The following is a 24,538-nucleotide window of genomic DNA, read 5'->3' as shown; positions in this document are numbered from 1 at the left end:
GTGGCGGGACAGGAAGAGCTACAGGGAGACACTGCAGATTGGTGCAGGCATAACAGGCCAGGTGAGTCTTGTTGGTAACCTGAGTATGCCCGTGCAGTGTGCGGGGGCGGAGCCTGAGGTCCGGGGGACGGGAAGAAGAGTGTGCAGAATGAGCGTGCTCCGTAACGCGTGTACGCGCGTGGACCGAGCCAGTGGATGGTGCAGGTGTGTGTGCAGGAGGGCGTGGGCGCGCCCGGCGCTGAGCAGAGGAATCGCCGAGGGGAGTGATCCCGCAACGGCGGCAGGGGCGGGGAGCCGCGGAGACCGGTAAGGTAGGATTGTTTTGTGTGTCCAGGGGCTCCCTGAGGGGAGAGAGTGCTCTGTGTGGGGAGAGCGAAGAACGCCGATTCCTGACAGTGTGTGTGTGTGTGTGTGTGTGTGTGTGTGTGTGTGTGTGTGTGTGTGTGTGTGTGTGTGTGTGTGTGTGTGTGTGTGTGTGTCTGGTTCACACAGAACCCAGGCTACTGGGTGATCCAGACTTTTAAAGCCCTCTAACAAGTTATCTGAAACCTGGTTAATTAAGTCAGGCTGAGATTAATTTGATCACTGCGGGGCTCAACAGCTATAGAATAGGGCAGGGGTACTCAACTCCAGTCCTAAAGACCCCCCCCCCCTCCCCTTCCCCCCACCAGGCCATGTTTTCAGGATATCTCTGCTTCAGCACAGGTGGCTCAATCAGTCCATGCTTTATCATTTATGTATTATGTGCCAACACTATACAGGCATACCCCGGTGTAAGGACACTCACTTTAAGTACACTCGCGAGTAAGGACATAGCGCCCAATAGGCAAACGGCAGCTCACGCATGCGCCTGTCAGCATGTCCCGAGCAGCAATACCGGCTCCCTACCTGTACCAAAGCTGTGAGCAAGCGGGGAGACTATAGAGCCTGTTACACATGCGTTATTTACATCAGTAATGCACGTGTATTATGATTGCAGCACAGAACATGCATCGATAAGTGGGAAAAAGGTAGTGCTTCACTTTAAGAACATTTCTGCTTTACATACATGCTCCGGTCCCATTGCGTACGTTAATGCGGGGTATGCCTGTATTCTGCAGTACAATTATTGACAGCCACTGACTTGAATGGCTGTGTCTATTGCACATTGGTAAGACCCAAGAATTGACCTTGCAGCCCATTTGACCCAGATTAAGAACCAAGGTGTCAAATCAGCACGTCTGACCATATCACTACACTCCAAGAATCTGCAAATATGCTTTAACATGTTGTTATGTATGTGACATTTCTCACAGTGTATTGTGCCAGTATGTAAGTGGAATTGTAGCTACCTCTAGCAATTGAAGTAGACTTTTGAAGCCAACATTCAAACTTTACAGGGTTTTATTATATTCAGAAGCTTGCATCTCTGAAATGTAAACTTTGTACTGACCCACTTTCCCACTGTATCCTATTTTTTCGTGGATTGTGATTGGAACGCTAGCTCCCTCTACCTGTAGAAAGCAGTTTTCCTCTATTTTAATTACCGTAGTTTGCCAGAACGTAATGCATGCTAATTCAGGTCAATTACTTTTCATGTTCTATGTTCTGTCCTTGATTTTAACCATATATTGCCATGCCCAGTAGCACTCCGTTTTGACACTCATATGCAAATATATATATATTGTGGTTACTTTGGGGGTATATAAATTAGGAGATTACTGGTTTTCTCTGTTTTGCAATCTTGTCCAGCTGGTCACAGATGATTAAGGGAGGGTGGCTCCTCCTTCCCAGGTTCCATGCTCACCCCCATCCCACTATGCTTCCAAGTGGTTAATAAGGATCATTCATTTTCCACACACGCAGGTCCATGCATGCAGTCTGGTTGTGACAAATCTAATTCAGAGTGCTTTTCCTGGTATTATACAGGTAAATAAGAGCTTCAATCAAACTAAGAACTATGCAGCTAATCACAACAGCTTTATTATAAAGTTTTCTTCCTGGTATTATACAGGTTATTAAGAATTTGATTAGTGTTAGGAGCTGCACAGATTTGGTCAACCTTGGCGTTTTGTGTGTAGGCTTAAGATACTTTGGCCAAAGAATCAAACTAAATGACCATATGTTTTTAGTTTAGAAATACATATATATAAATATATAGGTACTTTACTGTGTATCCGTGTCATTGGAAGTACCATTAGGCTCTGTCTGTGTTCTATGTTCTGTCCTTGATTTTAACCATATATTGCCATGCCCAGTAGCACTCCGTTTTGACACTCATATGCAAATATATATATATATATATATATATATATATATATATATATATATATATATATATATATATATATATATATATATATATTGTGGTTACTTTGGGGCTATATATAAATTAGGAGCTTACTGGTTTTCTCTGTTCAGTAGACAAGAGTTGAGAAAAGCAGTGCACAGCCAAGGGAACAGAGTCCAAAAAAAATCTCCTTATTAAGACATGGTTAAAAATAGGAGGTACACGGCTTTCCTATACGTTTCGGATGGTTAGTACTTAAGTACTGGGCAGCATCTACTAGTTACTGTGAGTAACATATACCCTGACGGAAGATTTTATTTTGGAGGACACCCCCAAAGAGGTTTTGATCAAGTGTATGGCACCTCACTTTTTTCAATCCTTCAAAGGACATCTGTCAATTACTTTCATGTTTCCAAGATATCAGGACTGTATATATGTATTATATTATTCTTATTACCTGCATTGGATTTCTCTCGTTACACTCCACATTATGTTTGTTTGATCCAGTTGCTAGAGCACCCTTATACCTCTCTTACTATTACTTTTCACTTAGATAAGCATATCATTACTTTTGGTTACTTTGATCATCTCATGGAGATGCATCATACAGAATATTAGATATACTGTGGGAATGGTTTGCATTTAATGTGTATTTCCATACGTTTTACCATTACTTTTTGTCCACTTGTGAATATTGTACAAATGATAACTGAAGTCTGTTAATAATTATATATATTAGGTCCGGAAATAATTGGACACTGACACAATTTTGTCATAATTTTGTGTCTGTACGCCACCACAATGGATTTGAATAGAAACAACCGAGATACAATAGAAGTGCAGATTTTCAGCTTTAATTCAAAGGGTTGAACAAAAAAATTGTATGAAATGTTTAGGAATTGCAACCATTTTCATACACAGTCCCCATATTTCAGGGGCTCAAATGTAATTGGACAAATTAACACAATCATAAATAAAATGTTCATTTGTAATACTTTGTCGAGAATCATTTGCAGGCAATGACTGCTTGAAGTCTGGAACGCATGGACATCACCAAACGCTGGGTTTCCTCCTTTGTAATGCTTTGCCAGGCCTTTACTGCAGCTGTATTCAGTTGTTTGTTCGTGTGTCTTTCTGCCTTAAGTTTTGTCATCAGCAAGTGAAATGCATGCTTGAACGGGTTGAGATCAGGTGATTGACTCGGCCATTGCAGAATATTCCACTTCTTTGCCTTAAAAAAAACTCCTGGGTTGTTTTCACAGCGCCGTCCAATCAACTTGGCTGAATCTGAGCAGACAATATATCCCTATACACTTCAGAATTCATCCAGCTGTTTTCTGTCTTCTGTCACATCACCAATAAACACTAGTGACCAGTGCCATTGCAAGCCATGCATGCCCATGCCATCACACTGCCTCCACCATGTTTTACAGACGATGTGGTATGCTTCGGATGATGAGCCGTTCCAAGCCTTCTTAGTTTCAAGGCACCTTGTGGTGAACCCTCTGTATTTGCTCTCGTGATGTCTTCTCTTTATGGTAGACTTGGATAATGATAAGCCTACCTCCTGGAGACTGTTCTTCACTTGGCTGGATATTGTGAAGGGGTTTTTCTTTACCATGGAAAGGATCCTACGGTCATCCACCACTGTTGTCTTCCGTGGACGTCCAGGCCTTTTTGTGTTGCACAGCTCACCAGTGCATTTTTTTTCTCCGAATGTACCAAACTGTTGAATTGGCCACTCCTAATGTTCCTGCTATCTCTCTGATGGATTTTCTTTTTTTGCAGCCTAAGGATGCCCTGTTTCACTTGCATTGAGAGCTCCTTTGACCGCATATTTGCCACACCTGGAATCAACTCCAGACCATTTACCTGCTTAATTGATGATGAAATAACGAAGGAATAGCCCACACCTGTCCATGAAACAGCTTTTGAGTCAATTGTCCAATTACTTTTGGTCCCTTGAAAAAGAGGGGGCTACATATAAAAGAGATGTAATTCCTAAACCCTTCCTCCAATTTGGATGTGAATACCCTCAAATTAAAGCTGATAGAATGCACTTTAAGCTCATATTCATTATTCAACTGTTACTTGAATTTATTTTGGTACACAGCCGAAATAACAAAACTTGTATCAGTGTCCAATTATTTCCGAACATAACTATATATATATATATATATACAGTGTTCGACAAACCTATACATTTGCATGCCCCGGGCGAGTGGATTTAACATCGTGGCGAGCTCCTATTGGCCCAAGCAGCAAACGTGTGGTACTAGGTGGTGAGTAGATTTTTTTGTTCGGCGAGTAGATTTTTTGGTGATTTGTCGACCACTGTGTGTATATATGTAACGGGTATTCCCCCACCCAATCGCAGATATTGTGTAGGTGCAAGGAACATATATTGTTACTCAGGTGTGGTGCGTTACCTGTTGGCTCACAGGAGGGCTGAGCTTCCGCCACGGGGAACCTGGGGCAATTATACTAGGGTACTCACTTACAACGATGCAGCGCCTCCACCTGCGATGGCTCCCACCAGAGGGGGAGTTGTTCCTCGCAGGACAATCACAAATAATCACATGCACAGTGGGTATAATAACTAATGGCTTTACTAACATGCATGGAGAATATCATCACATCAATCATAACCTGTGTCCTTCTCACGAGGAGACACTAACAGTGACGTCTCGCAGGACGATTCCCCAACACTAGGTGATCCCACCCAGTGTCCCAAGAACCCCACCCAATGTCCCGTACTCCTACAGAGATAGTCAATGGGTGACTGCGCAGTCACTATTTAAGCTAAGGGCCCGTTGGTGCACTTGTGTATTAGATAGTACCTGCCGAGCACTCCGGTGCTCGGGTCCGCAACAATCTTCTCAAAGGGTCAGACGTGTGATGAATCCGTCTGATTCTACACCGAACTCCTTGCACGTGCGGACCGCCAGGGGCGATCCTATCCTGATAACAGTCCAGCTTGCTCCGCAAGACACGCAGTAGTCTTGATTCTTACTCTCTAATAGCTAATGGGGCTGATCCCTCTCTAGGGCCTGTCCCTACAATACTCCTCTAAGATGACTCAGGGCTATCTGGGGCCTAGGGGAATGGCTGGCCTAGTGCAGAGAGTCACGGACTCCTGCACCCTACCTCCTTCCCCTCGCTGCTCCGGTCAACAACTCCTCTGCACCAAACCCCGCGAAAAGTATCTATTCCCTGCAAGCAGGGAGCTCCTACAGCCCTATTGGCTCCCTGGCGTCACATGGGGTTCCCTAATGCTCCTGGTATCTGTAGTCCCTGGCCAATACCTACCCTGGTAGGCTAGGGCTTCGCGGGCTTACATCTGCGCATGCGCGAGCTGATTGGAGTTCTCCCGCACCTGCTCTAACTGCGCGTGCGCGAGCTATCTTTCAATGGCGGCGCCCGGCTCCGCTAGCCGCCGGGACCCTAACGACGCGATCGCGGCCTTGGCAACCGGCCCGCTCGCGTGCTGGAAGGAGGGGGGGTGAGTACGTGAGGGGGGACCTGGCTACATATATATATATATATATATATATATATATATATATATATTCCTATTTAGAGCTGACAATGTACACAGCGCTGCACATGGATTTTTTCAGGTACAACTCGTTTCTGTCCCCTAGAGCTTACAATCTAATTTTGATTAAATGACTTGCCAAGTCACAATTGGAGCTGACAGTGGGATTTGTGTAGGTTCGCCTGCTTCAAAAGCAGTTACAGTACCCCTGAGATATACATTCAGTCAGTAGTGCTATAATGATGTTTATGCGACCTGTGTGCAGTTATTCGTTGTTAAGTATTGCTGGCTTGAGTTTACTTTATAATACATTTGACTTTCTTCTCCGGGCTCATTAAAGCTGTGTTTTCTTATGTGTAGATATATGATTGTCCTAAATAATGTGTGCGTAGAGATCCCGTCGACGAAATGGGACATCTCGCCGCAGCCACCCCGCCATTGCCATTTAGCTGGCACTATCAGCTGCTGAGGACAGCGAGCCGCCAGGGCGTTTTGCCGCTATGGTAAGTGCATTAGCCTTAGTATTAGGGGTTTTAATGTAAGGGGCTGTGCTTTTTAGGCTAAGGTCAGGGAGTTAGGGTGAGGAGTTATGGTTCAGAGTTTCAGGGTAAGGGGTGAAGTTTTTAGGGTGAAGATTAGCGCTAAACAAATAGGAGGTGAAAAACAAAGCACGGCAAAAAGGAGGGCTGGAGGGCGTGAATAAAATTAACTATTTAATGGGCATATTAGCAGAGCAAAAAAGAAAGAAAAGGGTTCTCTGCCGCATTTCTCGCTCATTACATAGTTAATGTTATTTGCTGCCTCCAGCCCTCCTTTTTGCTGTGCTCCGTTTGTTTCCTCTATTTATTTCACCTTCATGGGATCCCGAGACTGAAGTACGCCTGCAGGAACGTAGCCTTATCCCAGAATGGTATGGTGAGTACGCCAATACCAATGTTATTGAGCGGTTCCTTCCCTTTATCAGCCACTCTGGTCACAGCTGACCACTCACCTATGTGTGGAGTTGTGAGAGGTGGTCTGGATACTCATCGGGGGAGCTCCGTTCTGCAGGGTCAGTTTCGGTGTTGTGCTCCTTTCCTCCCCGCTCCCCCTTTTTCCCCGCACAGGATATTAGGTGAGGTGGAGACTGCATTTATTCCACATGTTATTGAGCTTTGCTTATACATCATGGACCTACATTTCCAGAACTACAATCATTCATACTGTAGTTCCTTTGCTAACTCCAGAGAAACAGCATTTATTTTTCATCTGCAAAAATATATCACAGCGAAGTTTTGGAAGCACCAATTAGGGATTTCCCCCAATTTTTGCATAAAGATTAGCGTTAGCATTAGTGGTTCTAGGGTAAGGGGTTAACTGGTTAGGCAAGGAGCTAAGGGGTTTTACCTTTGCAGTGAAATGGCCGGCGGCTGAATGGCAGGGGTGAGATGGCTGCGGCGAGATGCCGGCAGCTAAATGTCCTAGACCATGCATAGAGCCTTAGTGAAATAGATTTCCCCAAAGGGTTTCAAAGCAGGTTCTATGTGAAGTCTATGAGTATCTACTGTTACGCCGGTGCTGCCCGCAGACCAGACTCGTCCCTTATACTGAGGTGGGGACGTATATGTGCACGCAACCGCAGCAGAAGGAGCGTGTCCGGAGTGTGGTGTTTTGGCTTTGCCAGGCCAGGTTATAAAAGGTGTAGCAATACTTGCCGGTACCGGTACAGAAGAGACGAAGTCGTTGCCGTTAGCCAAAGTCAGGGAGAGAGAGATCCGGGAGGTCGAGGTCCAAGATGTGGTCGAGGGATGAGAGAAGCTGCAAGGTCAGGTGGGAGCCGGGGTCCAGAGCCAGAGAGGAACGTCCGCCAAGCCGGGTCGCAACCTGAATAAACGAAGAGCAAAGGGAGAGCCAGAATAGACGTCTGTAAGCAGAGACTATGTCGAGCAATGTGAGAGAGGCAAGACAGGAACTATATATTGCGGCTGACCAATAGGGAACGGAGGCAGAACTGGAGGAACATGAGGAGCTGTCCTGGATTGGTTCCTTTAATATGCAGCCAGGTGGGGAGCTTTAGGGTTAAGTGGCAGCCTTTGTGAGAATTGGGGGCGTGGTTTCACTGCTAGTGCAGTGAATAAATTATCCTTGCCCGGCGTGCGCTCTGTAAAGTCGGAGAGCGCGTGCCCGGGACCAGAGGGAACCGCCAGAGCCCTGAGAGACCGCTGGGCCGCGTCGACCAACCGGGAAAGAGGGGGGCACCCCCGCACAGCGGGAGCAGGTCGGGCGAGGTGAGGAAGCGATCTCACGGCAACGGGGGCTTTCGGAGGTGAGGAGGGGTCGCACTGTGAGCGTCGCGATCCCCGCATTCTCACAGCACCCCCCCCCTTCAGGGACGGCCTCAGGATGATCCTCCCATGGTTTGGATGGAAACTTCTTTCGGAAACGTTTGAGAAGCCCAGGTGCATGAATGTCTTTAAGAGATACCCATGATCTCTCTTCGGGTCCAAAGCCTTTCCAATGGACCAAGAATTTAACCTTTTCTCTCGAGAGGCGGGAATCCAGTATGGCTTGGACCTCATACTCTTCGTTGCCATGTATGATAACTGGGTCTGGTCTCAGAGTGTGGTCCGGAAAGAGAGGACTGGAAATGAACGGCTTGAGAAGAGATGTGTGAAAAACATTAGGAATTCTCAAGCTTTGAGGTAATTGAAGACGGAAGGCCACCGGGTTTACCTGCTCCACGATAGGAAATGGCCCCAGAAACTTAGGTGCCAATTTAGGGGAAGGGGTCTTGAGGTGGATATTTTTAGTAGACAACCAAACCTTGTCCCCTGGTTTGTAGTTGGGTGCAGGTCGGCGACAGCAGTCAGCCTGGATTTTAGAAGTCAGGGAGGCCTTTTGAAGTGCCGATTGAATTCTAGCCCAAGAGTCCTGTAGGAGGGAGATGTGTTCATCCACAGCTGGAAATCCAGAGGAGATAATGGAAATAGGTAGGCAAGCCGGGTGAAATCCGTCATTAATAAAGAAAGGTGTCTCCCGAGTGGATTCATTCCTGGCGGAATTAAAGGCATACTCAGCCCAGGGAAGTAATTCCGCCCAGTCATCCTGGGAGTCAGAGACAAAGCACCTTAAATACTTCTCGAGAGATTAATTAACCCTCTCGGTCTGTCCATTAGATTGGGGGTGATATCCCGAAGAAAAGGAGGAAGCAATGCCCAGTCTTCTGGTGAAGGCCCTCCAAAATCTGGAAACGAATTGAGAGCCACGATCCGATACGATGGATGTGGGTATGCCATAGATCCGGAAAATCTCTTTGGAGAAAATATCAGCTAGGGTGGTGAGGAGGGTAATCCTTTGAGAGGAATAAAATGTGCCATCTTGGAAAACCGATCCACCACTACTAGAATGGTGTTCATGCCATTGACCTAGGCAATTCGACAATAAAGTCCATGGATATGTGGGACCAGGGGCGCTCTGGGATGGGTAAGGGCAAAAGAAGACCATGGGGTCTCTGGTGAGGAATCTTATTGCGTGCACATACCGGACAGGCCCGGGTAAATTCAAGGATGGATTTGGCCATATTGGGCCACCAGAAGGTGCGACGGACGAGATCCAAAGTCTTCTTGAAACCCGATGTCCTGCCGAACGGAAGCATGCCCCCATTCCAGAATCTCAGGAATAAACTTGGGCTCCACGTATAAGGTGTCCTTCGGGATCTCAAGATCACTAGAAAGGTGTCTTTGAGACTTGATGATCTTCTCAAGATTCTTGAATGTAGCGACCGCGAGGATCTTTTGCTTGGGAAGGATAGACTCGGTAGTTTTCTTCGGTCTCTCTTCAGAGGAATATTGTCTAGAGAGAGCATCCGCCTTGACGTTCTTAGTGCCGGGAATGTAAGACAAAATAAAATTAAACCTGGAGAAAAATAACGACCACCAGGCTTGGCGGGGGCCTAAGCGGCGGGCATTCTCAATGTATTAAATATTTTTGTGGTCCGTGAGAATAGTGAATGGCTCTTTTGACCCCTCCAACAGATGCCTCTATTCCTGAAGGGCCAACATGATGCCAAAAGTTCCCTAATGCCCACGTCATAGTTCTCTCAGCTGGGGAAAACTTCTTAGAGAAAAAACCGCAAGGGTGAAGTTTATCCTGGGAAGAAAATCTCTGGGATAGGACTGCGCCGGCCCCGCAGTCCGAAGCGTCTACCTCTAGGGTGAATGAAAAATTGGTGTACGGGTGTCGGAGGATGGGAGCTGAGACAAATGCTTGTTTCAATGTTTCAAAAGCTGTGACTGCCTCAGGAGACCAAGACGAAGGATCAGCTCCTTTTTGGGTCAGTGCCGTGATCGGAGCGATGATGGTGGAGAAGTTACGAATAAACTTCCGGTAATACTTGGAAAAGCCTAGAAACCGCTGAATAGACATGAGGGAGTCGGGTTGCGGACAATCCACTACAGCTTTAAGTTTCTCAGGGTCCATGGCCAATCCCGTGTTGGAAATAATATACCCAAGAAAAGAGGTGGTAGACTGGTGAAAGAGACATTTCTCCATCTTGGCAAACAATCGGTTCTCTAGGAGGCGGAAGAGTACAAACTTAGTATGGATGATATGATCCTGTAGATTCTTGGAAAAAATAAATATGTCATCCAGATAAACAATTACAAAACGATTAAGGACAATGTAGGCAGACGCTCACAGAGGTATGCAAGGGAGTCTGGTTATAGTGAAATTAAATAAGGCTTTTATTGCGCCTGTTTCCTTAGCATCAGGAAACCATCCAAACAAGGGGTAAACAAAGCTTCTATTCACTTGGGAGTATTTATAGTGAAATACTATGCAATCCACCACTCCCTTTAGATAAGCATGTCTCCCAGCCCCAAACATATAGCATGAAATGAACAGATATAAAAAAGTCTTATAAATGAAAGTCTTATCTGTTCCTTGTGGTTTGGAGGGAAAATCTTCTCTGTTCCTGGTTGCTACCTTTTCTTCAGGATTTGTCAGCATTCAGGTTTAGAAGTTTCCTCTGTGTCTTGCAAGGAGCCTCTTCTGGTACAGTAGACTCAAGACGTCTGTCCCCATGCCAGTCTCACAAGTTGTGAGAGTAAGGGACAATCTCTGCTTTGTCTCCAAGTTCAGCTCAGGTGTGAGCTAAGGAGTCTCTCTTCCTGTCTCCAAAAGACAGGCTTTTCTAAGCAATCTAATCAGGCAGGTGGTGTTTGTTAATTGAGTACCAGCAGTTAACCACCACACTGCTGGATTAGAGGCACATTACCTGAACAGGGATAACTCCCCTGTTACATACCTCCCCTGTTTGTGGGAAGCTCGGGCTTGCCACGGCCAAAGCCCATCCTTCCACTCTCATTCTAGATATCTCTATGACTTGAATGAGAGTGGATGGAGGAAGAGAACCCTCAGTCCCACTGGGATTGGAGCCCTTTCTCCAGTTTATTCGCGTCTCCTCCCGAAGGTGCTTGAGATCAGCACTCCTCAGTCGCTCGAGGAGGACTTTTTCTAAGTATAGTCTTTTTGCTATGTGCGCGGTCATGAGATTTCCCTCGCGACGGGTGCTCGTCTTATTGTAGGCAGACTGTATGGCAGTAGTTGCAGAGCGTTTAAAAACAGTCCTTTGAGTTTTCTGCTCTTGAAGCTGTCTCTCTGCCCTTTTCCCACTCAATGGGGTTGCAGTTAAGCCTCTTTGGGATTAAGTTGTAATTCCACACCCACTTCCAGAGAATGTCCCATCTTTTCAGCTTCATCAGCTAAGGATTCTTCTGGTTTTGATTCAGCACGTGTACTTTCTTTTATTGCCTGTTGGGTGGCTGAAGGTTTTGCTAGTGCTTGTTTAGGTGGTTCACATTTTGCAACCTTGCCTTTCAGACGAACGGTATTCCCAGCTCTCACTGTACCCTTGTCTTCATGGGCTTTTGTAGCTGTGGGATACTGATGCTTAGTCAGGGTCAATACTTGTCCTTGTAGAACTTTAATCTCATCTGCGAGAGATCCCTGTTTTTTGAGTGCGTCTTGCAAGTCTCTTCTCAGGGAATTTATCTGCATGCTTTGCTTTCTCTGAGCTTGCTTACACATTTTTATTGCATTGTGAAGCACTATGAACTTCTTTGCTTGGGCCACAGTTTCTGGACCTTCTTGTTCTCCCTTTTGTGCCGCGTCACCTGGGTTCTAAGCTTGGCCTTTAGCGTTGCTTTGGTGACGCTCAGGGTAGCCTTCAGTTTCTCATGCTGCTTTGCGGGGACATACTGGGTAATCAGTCGTTCCTGCAGCACTTGAATTTCTTTAACAGCCTGCAGATTGTCTTCCTGCAGAGTTCGCTGCTTCTCCTCGGCCTTCTCGAGGTGCGTACGCAGACCTTGCAGTTGGTTCTGCAGTCGGTGCTTTGCTTCAAACTTCTCACCTTCCAAAAGTCTATTTATTTCTTTAAGCTCGTGCAGCTTTTCATTTTTTTCCTTGACGTCGTTTGTCAAATTAAAATGTTCTTCTTTGAGTTTTAAGTTTTTTCTTTGTAATCTTAAATTTTCTCCTTTTTCAGTCTCTACTATTCAGGGCCTCCTTGCAGTCCTCCTTCCATTTACGCACATCTGCTTTGAGAATGACAGTCTCCTGGCGTGAGACTTCCTTCTCTAGGTTGAGGGTCTGAAGCTCCTTCTGGGAGACTTGGAGATCTGTCTTAAGATTGACAATCGTTTCTTTAGATATGTCCAGCTCCTCAGTGAGACTGTGTAGTTCCTTTCTGGAAACTTCCAGGTCTGTGCGGCAGCTGTTGGTCTCATGATGTGAGGCATCCAGTGCTCTGCGGAGTGTCTGAACCTCTTTCTGAGATACGTCCACCTCTGTCTGGACACTGTTGACCTCCTGTTGTGAGGCATTCAGCTCTATGCGAAGAGTGTGAACCTCTTGCTGGAAGACTGTGATCTGCTTCAGTGCCTCTTCATACATCCGCTTTAGCATAGCCATCATTTTATCAGATTGGCTCTGCTTTTCATCCATGGGTGAAATAGTAGCATTTGCAGTATCTAGCTCAGTCTTGAGATCGTCCAATTCTGTCCTGGCTGCAGAGTACATTGCGAGCACCATCTTCTGTAACTCAGCATTATCTTTCAGTAGCTCCACGTAATCATCTTTCTTTTGTTTCAATTGTTCACGGAGTATATTACAGTCACGCCTGGCATTTTTCAAGGCATCCTCAGGGCTGGTCAAGGGATCGACACTCACTGGATCCGGCTCCGCTTCCCTGGGATGGTTGGTTGAGGGTTCCTCACTGTTGGCACCGGACAGACACTTCTTTGGGGTACACGACTTCTGCCTTGGGCCCTCTGGATATTCGGTTATCCGCGGGACGAGTTCTCCATTTTCTCTAGGCTGCAGGGCATCTCGGTCCCCCTTTTTCTCCACAGGGTCTGCGGACGTGTCTGTTCCTTCCACGGTAAGTGAAGAACCGCTTTTCTTTTTCTTTTTCTGCCTTTTTGTTTTGGATGACCCAATCCCATCAGGAATACTGGGGTCTCCTTCCTTATTTAATACTTCAACAGCTTCATTATATACGCCAGGCTTTTCTTGCAGTTGCTTTAGCTGACAGAAATATTGGGTGATATGCTGCTCCCGCTCTTTCTCTTGTCGACCATATTCGTCATCATAGAGTAAGGTCTTTTCTGTTTGTGCCGAGTTTAGGCACCCCCACCATTCTTGGGGTGATTTGTGGGTGTGACTCGGTTCGGGTTCCCCATAAGAGATGTCTTCCTCTTTATTGGAATGGAAGGGCCACTCTTCCGTGGGGTAGGGTTCATTACAGGAACGCTGCATCTTGTCCTCCATTTTGGGGCTCTCAAGTTTAGTTTTCTTCCTGACCTCAGGAGGCGCTATTGTAGCTGTTGCCACTGTATTTGCTAGAACCCCCAACTGTGGTAGTCCTACAGGTGGGCATATTTTGCTTGTAGAGGTCGTAGCTCTCACAGGCATCTCTGTAGACTTTTTCTTTCTTGAATAAGTTTTACAATATCAGCAGTAATGTGCATGCATTTTCTCTCATCAGGTATACAGGATGTGCAGTTGCCAGGTAAAACGTCTATTTGCTTTACACCATTTACTTGCTAGGTTTAATCTCATTAGGTATGCTGGTTGTGTAGTTGCTAGGTAAAAACTTATGTTTGCTTTACACCATTTACTTGCTAGGTCCAATCTCTCTGCTTCAGCAAAATAATGTGATTTTCTGCATGAGTTCAGTCTCAACTTTGGGTATTATGACATTCACTCTTCACACTTTGGGATACCTTTTACACAGTTCAGCAATTCCTTTTTTTTCTAGTAAGCAATTTTACCCTCTGCACTTGTTTACTGAAAATTCCCCTGCTTCAGCACAGTTTTGCATCAATTTTCACATTTTTCTGCATATACTCCATTCACGGAAGGGAAGGGGAGGGTTAATTCCCACTTGTGATGCTAACCAGGAGTAGGCAATGTTTGATCATGATATAAAAATATAAACATCTTCATAGCATAGGACAGTTCATAAGACTCAGGATTCCTGATAGTCCAATGTTAAACACACTCCCATAGATTATGCCACTAGCCATATAGGTAAGTCTTATGTGGTGGTCTAGGTAACCGTGTGTGGGACTGATCACATAAATGAAGTAAATGGATTACTCAATGCTGACCTTGGGGATATCCTGGTCCTGTCCTGCATGCTCCTACCAAGGAACAATTGAAGAGAGTACAGGGAAAACGGCGGTGCATCTGCTGCTGCTGCTGAAGATTGGAAACCACAAACTGCAAACCACAAAATGTCCTAGGTGCAAAAAGTTATTTTAGGGCATAGTAACAGCCAAAAAGAACACTCTGATGCGTTTCCCGTGGTATCCCACGCTTTATCAAAGAGTTGTTTGAGTTCTTTGATAAAGCGTGGGATACCACGGGAAACGCGTCAGAGTGTTCTTTTTGGCTGTTACTATGCCCTAAAATAACTTTTTGCACCTAGGACATTTTGTGGTTTGCAGTTTGTGGTTTCCAATCTTCAGCAGCAGCAGCAGATGCACCGCCGTTTTCCCTGTACTCTCTTCAATATACTCCATTCACAACTGGTAGTCCTATGCGGTGTGGCAGCCTTTACTTGCAGAACCAGTAACGTTCACGGGTCACCATCTGTATTCACTGCTTCAGCTAAATATTTGAAAACAACAAACGCCTATCCCTTTCAAGGGCTAACTCACTTCTTGAACCCTGACTATGGCTGGAAGGCAAAACCCCCTATTTCAATGACCATATTACACTTTATTATTGTGATAGGCAAATAAGGTTTACCTGCTTCAGCAGTCTCTCTCTCCTCTTTGGATTGGGGAAAGGAGTCCATCTGTGGTTTTGTAAGTTTCAGTGCAGTGTAAGTTTCCTGCATGGGTGTGTATCACTTTAATTCTGGTCTCTGCTGCATGAGATTTTTTTTTTTTTTTACGTTGCTCAGACTGTTTGTAGGCAAAAAGCATAAAAAAAATTCACAGCCAAACTCCGGGTTCCTTAACTTCAAGAACCACCTCTCATCCAAACTTCTGACACCATATGTAGGCGGACGCTCACAGAGGTATGCAAGGGAGTCTGGTTGTAGTGAAATTAAATAAGGCTTTTATTGCGCCTGTTTCCTTAGCATCAGGAAACCATCCAAACAAGGGGTAAACAAAGCTTCTATTCACTTGGGAGTATTTCTAGTTAAATATTATGCAATCCACCACTCCATTTAGATAAGCAGGTCTCCCAGCCCCAAACATATAGCATGAAATGAACAGATATAAAAAAGTCTTATAAATGAAAGTCTTATCTGTTCCTTGTGGTTTGGAGGGAAAATCTTCTCTGTTCCTGGTTGCTACCTTTTCTTCAGGATTTGTCAGTATTCAGGTTTAGAAGTTTCCTCTGTGTCTTGCAAGCAGCCTCTTCTGGTACAGTAGACTCAAGACATCTGTCCCCATGTCAGTCTCACAAGTTGTGAGAGTAAGGGACAATCTCTGCTTTGTCTCCAAGTTCACCTCAGGTGTGAGCTAAGGAGTCTCTCTTCCTGTCTCAAAAGACAGGCTTTTCTAAGTAATCTAATCAGGCAGGTGGTGTTTGTTAATTGACTACCAGCAGTTAACCACCACACTGCTGGATTAGAAGCACATTACCTGAACAGGGATAACTCCCCTGTTACAGACATCCCGAAAGATGTCATTGATAAAGTCCTGAAAAACCGCCGGGGCGTTGCATAAGCCGAAGGGCATCACGAGATATTCGTAGTGGCCACTACGGGTGTTGAAGGCGGTCTTCCATTCGTCGCCCTCCCGGATTCGAATAAGATTATACACCCCGCGAAGGTCAAGCTTGGAGAATAGGTTAGCACCTTGAAGTATGTCAAAGAGTTCAGAGATGAGTGGAAGTGGGTAATGGTTCTTCACCATAATGCGGTTCAGTCCCCGGTAGTCTATACACGGTCTGAGAGTACCGTCCATTTTCTTGACGAAAAAGAATCCAGCCCCCGCGGACGAATTGGAATGCCGTATAAAGCCCCGCTTCAAGTTCTCGCGAATATATTCGTTCATGTCTTCCGACTCAGGTAGAGAGAGGGGGTAGGATTTGGATTTGGGCAATATGTATCCAGGTACCAAGTCTATCGGACAATCGTATAATCTGTGAAGGGGTAGTATTTCGGATTGAGTTTTGCTGAAGACATCCAGAAAATCAGCATACGGAGTGGGCAAATCTCCCTTAGGGTTGGATGTATTGGCCAGCAGTTGAGGCGGAAGTACAGCTGGTGGAGATGACTCCTCTGACCTTGACCTCCAGATAATGGGATCTTGGGATGTCCAGTTGATGTGAGGATTTTGCTTCTGCAACCAAAGTAAGCCAAGGGTGACTGGTGTTCCGGGAGCATGGATTACATCAAAGCCAGGGTCTCCTTGTGTGAATGAGAGGAAAGGGTGAGGGGGCATGTCTCCAAGGAAATGTATGCCGGGGTGAGCGGGCAGTCGTCGATCCCGAACCAAGGCAACGGGAGACTTCTTCCTAATGAGTGGAATCTGGTTTTGTTTAGAGAAGGTTTGGTCCACGAAATTTCCTCCCACGCCGGAATCGATAAATACTGCAGTGGAGGTGCGGAAGGTAGGACCTGAGTGGAAGACGGGAATGGTCAACTTTTTGAGAAGTTCCTTCCTGGAAAGGGGACAAGGAGATTTAGCACCCAGGGAGAGCCCCTTCGTACTCACTGGGTTTAGTAGTTTCCCAGGCGTATTGGACATTCATGGACCAGATGCTCGGAGGATCCGCAGTAGTAACATAACCCATCGGCTTGGCGAGCTTGTCGTATCGGTGCCCGAGGACGCTGGACTCCAAGTTGCATCGGCTCCGGAGCCTCCAGAGCAGGCAGCAGGGAGACGGCAGGTCCTGTGGTTGAAGAGAACCTGGGAAAAGGAGCACGGAAGGGCATAAATCGGGGATGCTGGTGCTGAGCGCGGCGTACCTGAAGGCGCTGATCCACTCGAATGGCTTGGGAGATGAGTTCTTCCAGAAGCCCTGGCCTGGGTTGTGAGGCGAGCTCGTCCTTCACAGAATCAGTTAAGCCCCGCCAGGTACTGAGACTAAAGCCTCCTGGTCCCATCGTGTCTCAGCTGCTATGGTCCTAAACTCCAAGACGTACTGGACCACGTGACGACGTCCCCTAGAAAGCTCAAGCAAAGAGCCAGAGGCAGTTTCTTGGCGTGCGGGGGTATCGAAGACCTGTCAAAAGTCTCGTCTAAAGGCTGCGTAGTCGCGGTTGATTTCGGGACGTAGTTCCCAAATCGGGGAGGCCCATGCCAGCGCATTCCCTGTGAGTAGGCTGTACACATATGCCACTTTCTTACGACCAGTGGTACTGCTGCGGGGCCATCTCAAAATGGATCTCGCATTGATTGAGAAAACCGCGACAGGCGTGCAGATCCCCCAAGTACGGTTTAGGTGCCGGGATCTTCAGGCCTGAGATCGCGGCGGATATTGGTTCTGCCGACAGTGGCGATGCTTCCACAGGTGGTGCCTGAAATGAAAGGTCCTGTACCTGTTGAGTGAGGAGAGCCATTTGATCAGTTAGGGCCTGGACTTGTTGACACATGGCCGTCATCATGGAGGCCATGTCAGTCTGGTCTGCATCTTGTGGGCTCGACATAATGTTACGACGGAGCTGCCCGCAGACCAGACTCGTCCCTTATACTGAGGTGGGGACGTATATGTGCACGCACCCGCGGCAGAAGGAGCGTGTCCGGAGTGTGGTGTTTTGGCGTTGCCAGCCCAGGTGGGAAAAGGTGTAGCAATACTTGCCGGTTCCGGTACAGAAGAGACGAAGTCGTTGCCATTAGCCAAGGTCAGGGAGAGAGAGATCCTGGAGGTCAAGGTCCAAGCTGTGGTCGAGGGATGAGAGAAGCTGCAAGGTCAAGTGGGAGCCGGGGTCCAGAGCCAGAGAGGAACATCCGCCAAGCCGGGTCGCAACCTGAAAAAATGAAGAGCAAAGGGAGAGCTAGAATAGACGTCCGTAAGCAGAGACTATGTCGAGCAATGTGAGAGAGGCAAGACAGGTACAATGGAGGCAGTCCTGGAGGAACATGAGGAGCTGTCCTGGATTGGTTCCTATGATAGGCAGCCAGGTGGGGAGCTTTAGGGTTAAGTAGCAGCCTTTGTGAGAATTGGGGGCGTTGTTTCACTGCTAGTGCAGTGAATACATTATCCTTGCACCGGCGTGCTCTCTGTAAAGTCGGAGAGCGCGTGCCCGGGACCAGAGGGAACCGCCAGAGCCCTGAGAGACCGCGGGGCAGCGCCGGCCCGCCGGGAACGAGTGGGGCACCCCCGCACAGCGGGAGCAGGTCGGACGAGGTGAGGAAGCCGTCTCACGGCAGCGGGGGCATTCGGAGGTGAGGAGGGGTCACGCTGTGAGCGCTGCGATCTGACGCGTTTCCCGTGGTATCCCACGCTTTATCAAAGATTTGTTTGAGTTCTTTGATAAAGCGTGGGATACCACGGGAAACGCGTCAGAGTGTTCTTTTTGGCTGTTACTATGCCCTAAAATAACTTTTTGCACCTAGGACATTTTGTGGTTTGCAGTTTGTGGTTTCCAATCTTCAGCAGCAGCAGCAGATGCACCGCCGTTTTCCCTGTACTCTCTTCAATATACTCCACTGGTAGTCCTATGCGGTGTGGCAGCCTTTACTTGCAGAACCAGTACCGTTCACGGGTCACCATCTGTATTCACTGCTTCAGCTAAACATTTGAAAACAACAAACGCCTATCCCTTTCAAGGGCTAACTCACTTCTTGAACCCTGACTATGGCTGGAAGGCAAAACCCCCTATTTCAATGACCATATTACACTTTATTATTGTGATAGGCAAATAAGGTTTACCTGCTTCAGCAGTCTCTCTCTCCTCTTTGGATTGGGGAAAGGAGTCCATCTGTGGTTTTGTAAGTTTCAGTGCAGTGTAAGTTTCCTGCATGGGTGTGTATCACTTTAATTCTGGTCTCTGCTGCATGAGATTTTTTTTTTTTTTTACGTTGCTCAGACTGTTTGTAGGCAAAAAGCATAAAAAAAATTCACAGCCAAACTCCGGGTTCCTTAACTTCAAGAACCACCTCTCATCCAAACTTCTGACACCATATGTAGGCGGACGCTCACAGAGGTATGCAAGGGAGTCTGGTTATAGTGAAATTAAATAAGGCTTTTATTGCGCCTGTTTCCTTAGCATCAGGAAACCATCCAAACAAGGGGTAAACAAAGCTTCTATTCACTTGGGAGTATTTCTAGTGAAATACTATGCAATCCACCACTGCCTTTAGATAAGCATGTCTCCCAGCCCCAAACATATAGCATGAAATGAACAGATATAAAAAAGTCTTATAAATGAAAGTCTTATCTGTTCCTTGTGGTTTGGAGGGAAAATCTTCTCTGTTCCTGGTTGCTACCTTTTCTTCAGGATTTGTCAGTATTCAGGTTAAGAAGTTTCCTCTGTGTCTTGCAAGCAGCCTCTTCTGGTACAGTAGACTCAAGACGTCTGTCCCCATGTCAGTCTCACAAGTTGTGAGAGTAAGGGACAATCTCTGCTTTGTCTCCAAGTTCACCTCAGGTGTGAGCTAAGGAGTCTCTCTTCCTGTCTCAAAAGACAGGCTTTTCTAAGTAATCTAATCAGGCAGGTGGTGTTTGTTAATTGACTACCAGCAGTTAACCACCACACTGCTGGATTAGAGGCACATTACCTGAACAGGGATAACTCCCCTGTTACAGACATCCCGAAAGATGTCATTGATAAAGTCCTGAAAAACCGCCGGGGCGTTGCATAAGCCGAAGGGCATCACGAGATATTCGTAGTGGCCACTACGGGTGTTGAAGGCGGTCTTCCATTCGTCGCCCTCCCGGATTCGAATAAGATTATACACCCCGCGAAGGTCAAGCTTGGAGAATAGGTTAGCACCTTGAAGTATGTCAAAGAGTTCAGAGATGAGTGGAAGTGGGTAATGGTTCTTCACCATAATGCGGTTCAGTCCCCGGTAGTCTATACACGGTCTGAGAGTACCGTCCATTTTCTTGACGAAAAAGATTCCAGCCCCCGCGGACGAATTGGAATGCCGTATAAAGCCGCGCTTCAAGTTCTCGCGAATATATTCGTTCATGTCTTCCGACTCAGGTAGAGAGAGGGGGTAGGATTTGGATTTGGGCAATATGTATCTAGGTACCAAGTCTATCGGACAATCGTATAATCTGTGAAGGGGTAGTATTTCGGATTGAGTTTTGCTGAAGACATCCAGAAAATCAGCATACGGAGTGGGCAAATCTCCCTTAGGGTTGGATGTATTGGCCAGCAGTTGAGGCGGAAGTACAGCTGGTGGAGATGACTCCTCTGACCTTGACCTCCAGATAATGGGATCTTAGGATGTCCAGTTGATGTGAGGATTTTGCTTCTGCAACCAAAGTAAGCCAAGGGTGACTGGTGTTCCGGGAGCATGGATTACATCAAAGCCAGGGTCTCCTTGTGTGAATGAGAGGAAAGGGTGAGGGGGCATGTCTCCAAGGAAATGTATGCCGGGGTGAGCGGGCAGTCGTCGATCCCGAACCAAGGCAACGGGAGACTTCTTCCTAATGAGTGGAATCTGGTTTTGTTTAGAGAAGGTTTGGTCCACGAAATTTCCTCCCACGCCAGAATAGATAAATACTGCAGTGGAGGTGCGGAAGGTAGGACCTGAGAGGAAGACGGGAATGGTCAACTTTTTGAGAAGTTCCTTTCTGGAAAGGGGACAAGGAGATTTAGCACCCAGGGAGAGCCCCTTCGTACTCACTGGGTTTGGTAGTTTCCCAGGCGTATTGGACATTCACGGACCAGATGCTCGGAGGATCCGCAGTAGTAACATAACCCATCGGCTTGGCGAGCTTGTCGTATCGGTGCCCGAGGACGCTGGACTCCAAGTTGCATCGGCTCCGGAGCCTCCAGAGCAGGCAGCAGGGAGACGGCAGGTCCTGTGGTTGAAGAGAACCTGGGAAAAGGAGCACGGAAGGGCATAAATCGGGGATGCTGGCGCTGAGCGCGGCGTACCTGAAGGCGCTGATCCACTCGAATGGCTTGGGAGATGAGTTCCTCTAGAAGCCCTGGCCTGGGTTGTGAGGCGAGCTCGTCCTTCACAGAATCAGTTAAGCCCCGCCAGGTACTGAGACTAAAGCCTCCTGGTCCCATCGCGTCTCAGCTGCTATGGTCCTAAACTCCAAGGCGTACTGGACCACGGGACGACGTCCCCTAGAAAGCTCAAGCAAAGAGCCAGAGGCAGTTTCTTGGCGTGCGGGGGTATCGAAGACCTGTCGAAAGTCTCGTCTAAAGGCTGCGTAGTCGCGGTTGATTTCGGGACGTAGTTCCCAAATCGGGGAGGCCCATGCCAGCGCATTCCCTGTGAGTAGGCTGTACACATATGCCACTTTCTTACGACCAGTGGAATACTGCTGCGGGGCCATCTCAAAATGGATCTCGCATTGATTGAGAAAACCGCGACAGGCGTGCAGATCCCCCAAGTACGATTTAGGTGCCGGGATCTTCAGGCCTGAGATCGCGGCGGATACTGGTTCTGCCGACAGTGGCGATGCTTCCACAGGTGGTGCCTGAAATGAAAGGTCCTGTACCTGTTGAGTGAGGAGAGCCATTTGATCAGTTAGGGCCTGGACTTGTTGACACATGGCCGTCATCATGGAGGCCATGTCAGTCTGGTCTGCATCTTGTGGGCTCGACATAATGTTACGCCGGTGCTGCCCGCAGACCAGACTCGTCCCTTATACTGAGGTGGGGACGTATATGTGCACGCACCCGCGGCAGAAGGAGCGTGTCCGGAGTGTGGTGTTTTGGCGTTGCCAGCCCAGGTGGGAAAAGGTGTAGCAATACTTGCCGGTTCCGGTACAGAAGAGACGAAGTCGTTGCCATTAGCCAAGGTCAGGGAGAGAGAGATCCTGGAGGTCAACGTCCAAGCTGTGGTCGAGGGATGAGAGAAGCTGCAAGGTCAAGTGGGAGCCGGGGTCCAGAGCCAGAGAGGAACATCCGCCAAGCCGGGTCGCAACCTGAAAAAATGAAGAGCAAAGGGAGAGCTAGAATAGACGTCCGTAAGCAGAGACTATGTCGAGCAATGTGAGAGAGGCAAGACAGGTACAATGGAGGCAGTCCTGGAGGAACATGAGGAGCTGTCCTGGATTGGTTCCTATGATAGGCAGCAAGGTGGGGAGCTTTAGGGTTAAGTAGCAGCCTTTGTGAGAATTGGGGGCGTTGTTTCACTGCTAGTGCAGTGAATACATTATCCTTGCACCGGCGTGCTCTCTGTAAAGTCGGAGAGCGCGTGCCCGGGACCAGAGGGAACCGCCAGAGCCCTGAGAGACTGCGGGGCAGCGCCGGCCCGCCGGGAACGAGTGGGGCACCCCCGCACAGCGGGAGCAGGTCGGACGAGGTGAGGAAGCCGTCTCACGGCAGCGGGGGCATTCGGAGGTGAGGAGGGGTCGCGCTGTGAGCGCTGCGATCCCTGCATCCTCACATCTACATTGTGCAAATGTGCTCTGCCATGCTCATGTGTGTAGCTAGAAACTCCTGCTACATAAGAGTACCTGATCAGCCAAAACCTAATCCGGTTGCAGGACTAGTCTCCAAATGTGAGTTTGCAAATAATGCCACATGATTTCTTGATCTACAGCAGGTGTCCAACTTCTAGCTGAAAATGGCTGAGAATTACAATCCAAGTTAGGCTGATAATAAGGCACAGAGCTTCCCGTTTTCTCTTTCTCTCTATTTTGTTCTATGTTGGGCCAAAGACTAGAAACAGCAACAATAAAACGCTGCCTTCCTATTTTTCTCAATTTGTCACAAAACGTAATTGTTTGGCTACATCTTTTATCCAAAAAATGAAAAGTCTGGGACTGTTCTAATTCAAACACCAAATACATGTAACCTCCCATGGCGTGGGTTACTAAAGTACTATTTGGAGTTAATAGTAAGCTATGGCTGATAGGCTACACCCTGTGATGACATATGGAACCATGTGACAGGGGGTATAACAGGAAGGAATGTTCGAGAGAGGAAGTTCCAGCATTGGAGAAAGAGAGGAGCCTCAGGAAGTAGAGGTAGGAGATATGTGCTCACAGTTATAGTATAGATCAGCCCCCCTTTTTATTGTGTTTCAGTTAGGGACAGTGCTCTATATGTTAAGATCCCATAGTATGGCAATACGAGAAGAGCAGGTCCCAGAGAGGGAATGTAGATATGCCCAAAGGGGCAATGCAGAGAAGGCCACTGGATGTCAGGGGATCAGCACTACAAGTGGATTCCCATCTACAGTATTCATTACCTTGAGGACGTGGCAGATCACAACAGGGTTGAAGATTAATAGTAATGTACACAGAACAGGGCAGAATCTTAGCATCCGCAGGGTACTACAGTTAAAGGGACCAATAGAAATGTTGCTAAAAAGGGGGGCCCGGTACACCAGATGAAGTCAGAACAGTAACAAGTGACTGTACTTCCTATGGGTGTTAAGAGTGGGCACCCAGGGAAGAAATATATTTAGAGTGATCGCGGTATGGATGAAGAAAAACGTACATCCATGTCATTCTTATTGTAACTGTGACTGCCGGGTTCCCAAGCCTGGGAACATGAATAAAGATTGAAGTCGTACTATAAAAACTCCTGGCGCCCCCATCTTTTCCATCACCCAGCCGACCACAGGCAGCACCCTGACACAAGGTAAATCTATTCTGATGTCCAAAACACATCTACATCGATGTAACCTCGCCAGAGAGCCGGGCTCGGAGAGTTACATACACTTCACCTTTTGTCCCTGTAGGTAAATTGGTGTCTTCCAGAGCTGGACTGTGTCATGATATAGCACTGCTCAGCAAATATGGGCCTCTACCGTGTGAGCTAATTTATTCCTTTTCTTTTTTAAATTCCTATGTAGTCAAGCATGGCTAGAGGTTTCACCGTTTTACTTTGTGCTACACTCACCTAGATCAGTGGAGCTCAACTTCGGCCTACAAGACCCCCCAACATGTCAGGTTTTCAGGATATCCCAGCTTCAGCACAGGTGGCTAAATCAGTGGCTCAGTCAAAGACTGGGCCACTGATTGAGTCACCTTTGCTGAAGCTGGGATATCCTTAAAATCTGACCTGTTGGGGGTGGGGGGTGTCTTGAGTACTGGAGTTGAGCTCCACTGATCTAGATGATACAGTGCTTTATACATCATCA

This window comes from Ascaphus truei, chromosome 8 (assembly GCF_040206685.1).
Source record: "Ascaphus truei isolate aAscTru1 chromosome 8, aAscTru1.hap1, whole genome shotgun sequence".
In the NCBI taxonomy this organism is placed as follows: domain Eukaryota; kingdom Metazoa; phylum Chordata; class Amphibia; order Anura; family Ascaphidae; genus Ascaphus; species Ascaphus truei.
Note: the sequence above shows the minus strand (reverse complement) of the source record.